This window comes from Petaurus breviceps, unplaced genomic scaffold (assembly GCF_028583685.1).
Source record: "Petaurus breviceps papuanus isolate PSGF00001 unplaced genomic scaffold, PetGlider_PUasm1.0 176, whole genome shotgun sequence".
NCBI classification, from domain to species: Eukaryota; Metazoa; Chordata; class Mammalia; order Diprotodontia; family Petauridae; genus Petaurus; species Petaurus breviceps.
Window position 1 is genome coordinate 29,653,675 of NW_027185771.1, and position 7,725 is coordinate 29,661,399.

Here is a 7,725-nt window from a genome sequence, read left to right on the forward strand (position 1 = left end):
ACTTAATGGATATAGCAATCTCAAGAAACTTTCCAGTGTAAAATCATATCAAGAAAGCAAAAGAAGATATTGAATAAGGTCTTATAACTGAAGGCTCTACCACACCCTTGTTCTCTCAGGTGGGCCTACTATATGGTGGTAAATGCCCTAAATTTAAAATTAAAAACCCTGGGTTTGAATTATACCTCTGGCCACTAAGAAACCTGTGTGACCCTGGAGGCAATGTTTTCAACTCAGTCTTGTGGTTTGTAGGATGGGTTGGACCAGACGCCTACTGTGAGCTCTTCCCATTATCCATTTGTAATGGCAAGAAAAGCAGTATTTTGCTGCTTGTTTCAGCTATTCAAGCCTCTTTGAGCTTCACCTTTGATTGTATCAAGAGTCTCTGTTGGAAACTGTATGCCCTTAAATGGCCTAAGGGAGTTTTAAGACCTTCCCTGCCCTTAATCACATGGAGCCCATGGTGGGAGGGGCTTGCCAAAGAGTTGAACAGGGAGAGTGGAACAGGAAGGATGGAACAGAAAGGAGCAGAGCAGAGAAAAGCTCTAGCAGAGCTGGGAGTGAATAGAACTAATAGAGGTAAGAGAGAGAATGTCTGTGATGTTAGCACTCTGTTCTGTGTTGATGTTACTTTGTCAGAATGAGGCATTCCCTCTGTTGAAAGAGTTTACTATTGTCATAGAAGTCCTGAAAGATGACTTTACTGTTGATTTGTGTCTGATTTCTCAGCCTTGTGTGTTGATTTTTGTTACTTTGTCAGACACAAAGTGAATTGAGATGATAGAGCTGGCAATGTGTGTAAATATTGTTGTAGCCCTGTTAAGTTTTGTTTTCTTAGAAACAGAAGCTGTAAAGAGGTTGGAGTATAGCTGTCCCTGAGAGCTGAAATACAGAAGCAGAGGGTAGAGCTGGCTACGCGTGAATCCAGGCATGAGCAAGGAGTAGTCGACCCTTGGAAAAGGTGCAAGGTGTTTGGAAGCCAGCCTCAAGTCAATATGATAGAAGACTTTACTTGGATACTCTGTATTGATTAATGAGATTGTGACTTGCTGTGACCTAGGGGTGGATGGTGTTTGTACTTTCTGCTACCCCTTAAGGATTATTGGCTTAAGGATGATTGGAAGTCAGCTTTCAAGATGAAAAGCCAAGTCCTTCAAGATTGGAAGCCAGTCAAGATGAAAGAGGACTTTACTTGGGTACTGTGTATTGATTGAGGAGATTGTGACTTACTGAGTGATATGTTTTGTTTAAGACTATGTGACAATCTTAGTAATAAGTTGTTATATTGTTGTGAATGTTGTGCTTCAGTTTCTGGAATGTTTTGCTTTAACATATTGCTGAATAATTAGAAAGTTCACTGTACTGTGAGATTAGATCTTTTAAGTTATTCACCGCAGCACTCCTCAGGAGAGCTGCTCGTGATTTGCATTACACCATTCCATAAAGATGTGTTCTCTGAATAAGTGAAGTTCTAACTGATTTTCCTTTATTGATAGTTGTGCAGATGGTCTAGAAACAGACTGCTATAAATACTTACTTAAGCTTCAGTATAGCAAGCTTAGTCAGGTAAATTTTTCTGAAGTATTTTTTTTTAGTTCTTCTGAAGAAGTATTTGCTTAATACTTTCAGCCAAAAAAGAATTTAATCAAAAGCTCAGGTTCAGAAAAATAAAAGTGTCATAGAAATAGACTCAGAGACTTAGAGTAGAATTATACTTAAGAGTCAATGAAATTTTGAGCTTGAGGAAAAAAAAATGAGTTTACAGAAACACAACAGATTTAAAACAGTCTGTTTTGGAAGGGAAGAGGGATTTATTTAGCACCTCTTATGTATTAGGCACTGGACTAAGTTCTGGCAATATAAAGAGTGAAAGAAATAGCCCCTTCACTCAAGAAAACTATTTTCTTCTCTACCCTCCAAGAATATAGCATGTGTGTATACACACATACACACAGGAGTATACATTGTATACATAAATATACACAAAATAAATATACACAATATATTTCTAGAGAGGGGAATAACGCCTGGAACAATCAGGAAGTCCTTCCTATATGAGATGTCACTTATCCTAAGGCCTGAATGGCAATAGTCCTTATATAGAAAAATTTACATAGCTGATGCTCAGGGTTTAATTATTTTGCTCAATTTATTTTTTATCACATCACCATAGCTGATAGCTATGGGGAGATTGTCCTTCCAGTTAGTGTGCAAGACTGGATACATTGAATAGATTAAAAAAAATTGATGGTGGTAACATGAATGTATATTGCCACCTATTGGATATCAAAGACAGACATATTGGCATCATAGACATAGAGTTTCGGGCATATTACCAAGGCATTGGACAAATATACCTTAAGAGATTCTCTGAATTGGAAACAAACATGGATTTCTCATAATATTTAGGGCTGTAGAAATCTCTTCTTTTGGCTGTATAATACATCAAAATGATGACAGTTCTGATAGCCATTAAAAGAGAAAGATAATTTATCAACCTTCTTATTAACTACAAATTGATGGGTTGTTTGAAAGTTGCGAGTGATCTCTTAAAGCCATGCTAATGAGGTGGCCTTTAACATGAAAGAGATTTGTGGCTGAATCAAGTCTTTGTTACTTTGAGTTTTAATGAGTTTTTCCCCTCTTTTCAGACAAAGTTAGAGAGGGGATTACAAATGGCATTTCTATTGGATGGCTGCTCTATGTTCCCCATCCTCCCAATGAGATGGGAGCAAGCAATGCATATGTCAGGAAGATATCTGTCCTTCCCCCGTCTCTTCAGTTTTTATAGCGATGTATGGGCATATCAGCCTCAGGCAACCAACAGCTAGTGAAGCATATCCTTTGGAAGCTGATCATTACAGAGTAAAGGAAAATGGACATACCAAAAGTTATGGTCCAACATTACAAATTAATTTACTCAACTGACATTTCAAAGTAAGATTCTACCTTTGTGACCTTTAGAACAATAGATTATATATGTAGGTATTTCATATGATGTACAATATATTAGGGTTACTAAAGCATTTTGTGGAAGGGGCAAAAAAACCTCATCTAAGGAAAATCTCTTTCCTCATTTAGTAACTTTTGAAATAGCTTAAATCATCTCCAGTATAAAGGTTACACTAATAAATGTCTCATTTCTTTCAAATGCTTTGAAATGTTAAAACTGCTAGGGAACACATGAAATATTGTACGTTAAAGAACTTGCATTGAGTAACATTGAATACATCAACTCCATATTTTTAGCGAATGCAAGACAGAGAGGTCCAGGTCTAATGTCCTGAGTTTGTGTTTCAGACAAATTGCAAGATGTAAAGTATACATTCACTCTTCTTAGTTTCAAAACAATGCAAAAATTCAAGTGCCTTTACAATTCTGAGTGATACTGTTCAATAAGACTTCCTATTTTAAATGGAGGGTTCATCTGGATCTGTTAATGTGAAGATATATATATATATATATTGGATTACATGTCATGTAGGGTGGAGGAGGGGGGAGGAGAGAGAAGGGGAGAAAATTTGGAACTCAAAAACTTGTGGAACTGAATGTTGTAAAGTAAAAATAAATAAATTTAAAAGGAAAAAAAAGGAATGAATTTCTACACTGGATCAGTCCTTAGTTCTGAATTCTTTAATGTCATTCTATTGTCTACTGAATTAGATATTATTTTATTTTAGTGATGAAGATTGTTGATTACTGTGTCCCAATCTTTGTTTTCAGGAATCTCTCCCATTAAGCACACTTCCTACCCCCCACCTCTCCTCACCCAGGATGCCATCCCTTAAAAGTAGAGATAGGTGAAGCCTCCAATGTGCACTCTTAGTTTACAAGAAGTAGTTTGGTGCCAGTTTGCCTCAGTGACTAGTAACATTAGTACAATAATAAACATTGTCAGGTTCCTAATGCTTTGTTCCACCTGCAGATGAGTTAACTAACAGAGGGCCTCTCTAGGGTCTAACAAACCACAGCAATTTGTCTGACTCCAGAATGAGTTGGCATAATGACATACTTTCAGAATACATTGATCATGAAAAACAGTTCCTAAGGTGAAGATTGATGATGATGATGATGATGGTGGTGGTGGTGATGGTGGTAGTGGTGATGGTGGTGGTGGTGATTAATATTGTGAAGAAAGGCAGTGAGGCAAAATGTACAGACATTTAACATTGGACCTAGGTTTTTGTCCCATGTCTGATACCTACTATCAATTTAAGTTGGAATGAATTGCTTAGCCCCTCAGTTCTTTTAACAGCTAAGAACATTTATAGAGAAGTTGACAGCTTGAAAGAGCAGAAGAATTTCCCACCTTGGGAGTTATTCACACGAGGGAAATCAAAGGTCATGAAAAAAGTGATGGTGGTAACACGAATATATAATTCAAGATTGATATGTACTGTCCCTTCTTTCCTTTTCTCATTGGCTCTCCAGATTAATGTCAAAGTCAGTTTAAACAAAGATTAGTGGAACGTACTTCAACACAGAGCTCCTGAGTTGTAGAGGTCTATCAGTTTTAGCTCATCAGTAGCAAAGAGTATGGTCATTAGGCAACTTTCAGTTCTTTATTCCTAACATTTTTAAAAAGCATTGTTTTTCTTTTTAACTATTATGGCACCTCTTTCTCTGTTCCAGAGTGTGTAGGGTGTCCACAGGAATCTTTATTTAGATAATAATTCATTTATTTTATGTAACAATTTTACAAAGCATTTTGATATTTTTTCATATTTTATTGATTCTTTCTTTTATCTTTTATTTTGTGTTCATCTGTTGATTTATCTGCTAGTAGTATAGATTTTCATTCAGGCTCTTTTTCTTAATACTTTATTTGTGTTTTTTTTTCCTTAAGTTTTCCATTTCATGTTTCAGAATTCTCCTTACTCCTTAGTCACTTTCCCTTTGAGTGAACAAAATCATGAAAAGTATGAGATATATGTGATAAAAAAAAATTGGGGGGGGGGAATGGGGGAAAAAAAAACAGGCCAGGACCAGACCTCTGCCTTAAGTAAGCTCCATGGAGGGAGAGGCCTTTTCACAGCTTTATTTCTAGGCCCCTTTTTATCAGAACTGCTACTATGTTCCCCTCTACTCTTTCACTTCAAAGACTATGTGCCCTGCCTCAATGTCATTCCCCAAGACACCTTTTAAATTCAGTTTTCTCTTTATTTTTCTCCTGACTAGGCAAACCTAGTGCCTGCTACTTTATGGGGTGATCAAATTGTGTGGGCAAAATCGCTGTTGTGGTGGAACCTTTCAACTTTAATAAGTCACTTATTATTTCTCTTTCCTGCTTACCTTTGCATGCTTCTCTTGATTCTTGTGTTTGAAAGTCAGATTTTCTGTTCAACTCTGGTCTTTTCATCAACATTGCTGGAAAGTCCTCTATTTCATTGAATGACCATATTTTCCCTGAGGACTGCCACCCAAGACTGCAACCCAGATCCAAAAAGGGCAAAGCAAGAGAATCCTGCTTCAGCACCAGCAAAGACATTCTTGCAATTGCCCTCTAATTAGCTGCTTGGTCCCCCCTGTGGGCCTGGAGCTCCAGAAGTAGTCATTGCTGCTGCTTTTGCTATTGGTGCCACTACTGCTGCTGCCACCTTCACCATCCTGGGGGCAGGGGCCAGACCACCCTCTTCTCTCACCCAGGTCCATCAGGGTTTCCCCACTGACATTTTACTTTCTCTTTGGTGTTTGTGGGTTGGAAAGTCTGGAAATTGTCTGTGCTGCCAAGTAATTCAGTCCCTGATATCTGCTTTAGCCTGGTCTGTGTTGCTAGTCTAAACTGGCATAGGTCACATAGGACTACGCTTTTCTCCCAGCCTGGTGTGATAGACCCTTCCTTTCTGCTTTCCAGTCTGACTTCACCTGGAGATGTATTTCACTCTGTCATTTTGGGTTCTGTAGCTCTAAATTTATTTAGAGTGATTTTTTTACAGGTATTAGAGGTGATTGGGGGATGAGCTCAAGCAAGTTCCTGCTTACTCTACCATCCTCTAACTTATTATTTTTTTTTGAAAAATTGATGTTAAAATAAAAAAAATAAATTATTAACATGAACATTTTTTTAATGAAACATTATTCAAATGTGGAGAAATGAATGAATACTCCCAGTCCAAATTTTACTATAGGGGGAAAGTCCACTGTGGTTGCACATTTCACATATTTTCAGATTTTTTCAATATATTGATTGACTATGGTGATTTTTTCTTCTTTTTCTGTGTTAAAAGTAATATTTGCTATTTTGGGACATTTCTCTGGGAATGTGTGGGAAATGGGGAAACTATGATGTTGTAAAAGACAGAAGAATTCAACAAAAACTATTTTAAGAATGTATTAAGCACCAATCTTGTGAAAGGCATTGTGCTAACTCCACAAAAATACATGTAAAGCAAAATATAATCCCTTCCCTCGAGGAGTTTACATTGTGCTGTTACATGAGTGAACATAGTCAAATATAGATTAGCTTTGAGTTTGGCAAAGGAGAAACTCAGGCAAAGAACTCTATGGAATTTTGAGTAGGAAAATAACATTTTCAGCTGAGGGAATCAGGGAAAAATTTCCTTAAATTGTCACCTGAACTGAGTTTAAAGGGAATCATAAAATCCTGACTGGTGAGAAAAAAGTTTGAAAATAGTGTGACTGATTACTTACAATCTTTGACCAATATAAAGAGTACATAATTATATGCAGCTTTTCTCTTTGTTTTTGGTTCATTAAGTTTTGCAGTGAGAATTGTTAGGGAAAAAGTGTACAAAACCTGGTGGAACTGGTTGCTTCCATCCTATATCTCCTTCTCTCAACTTATTTTTCAATCCTTTGTTTTGTAATATCTAAATTAAATTGCTTTTTTCTTTAAAAAAAATGACCATTTTCTCCCCCATCCAAATGAGGGAAAAGAAGAAAGGAAAAACCTTGCTGCAAATATTTATAGTCAATGTATCTTTAGAAAGTTCATGGGAGCTGGGAAGGAGTAGAGATTCTCATATGATGAGACAAAAATTCAGGATATTTCTTAACAATAATTTATAATTATAAATAAGGTGAATTTCAGTGTAAGTGAATTTTAGTGTGTATAAAGTGAATTTTTTTGTTGATGTTTTTTGTTGTTGCTTTTTGGAGGGCAATTGGGGTTAAGTGACTTGCCCAAGGTCACATGTCTAGTTTTTTGTGTTAAGTGTCTGAGGCTGGATTTGAACTCAGTTCCTCCTGACTCCAGGGATGGTGCTCTATTCACCGAGCTGCCCCAATATAAAGTGAATTTTTGTTATTATTTCTTAGAGTTCAGTTTCCCAGGATCCATAGCCATAGTAGTCTCTTGTTCCCAGGTGTTTGATATAAGTTTCCACAGTTATGGTTCAAAACATCTCCACCGCACTTGTGTATCTTTATAGAATCTTGCAACAACATGAGCATTTGTGCTTAAAAGTCAGAAACATGTAGTGCATGTGCACTGTGCTGAGTTTATATGATGATATTAAAACAATGTAATTTTATGAAGTCACCCCTTGTCAATATGCTTCTTTGTCTGTTGCCCCTATAAAACATTGGTCATTGGTAAGTGAATGGGGAACTTTAGGGTTGAATGCACATATGCTGTGTGTGCCTCAACTGGCCCTCATTGAAGTTTAGGGGGAAGCTTAGGGTTGAATGCACAAAGGCTGTGTTTGCCTTGACCAGCCCCCATCAAGGTTTTTTGTTTGTTTGTTTGTTTTGTTTTTCCTAGTT

The 7,725-nt window shown here is 37.0% G+C and overlaps 1 long non-coding RNA gene across 2 annotated transcripts in view; it reads left to right on the forward strand.

Annotated features, from left to right (window-relative positions):
* Nucleotides 1–482: 482 nt before the first annotated feature.
* The window catches only part of LOC138159638 (uncharacterized), a 16,378-nt gene continuing 9,135 nt past the window's right edge, over nt 483–7,725 (forward strand). The window contains exons 1-2 of one of the 2 annotated variants that reach the window (XR_011167931.1): nt 485–579; nt 839–1,362. This is a non-coding gene — a long non-coding RNA (uncharacterized lncRNA). Of the gene's footprint in view, nt 580–838; nt 1,363–7,725 lie in introns of those variants that run through there. The other variant, XR_011167932.1, reaches the window with a different exon arrangement.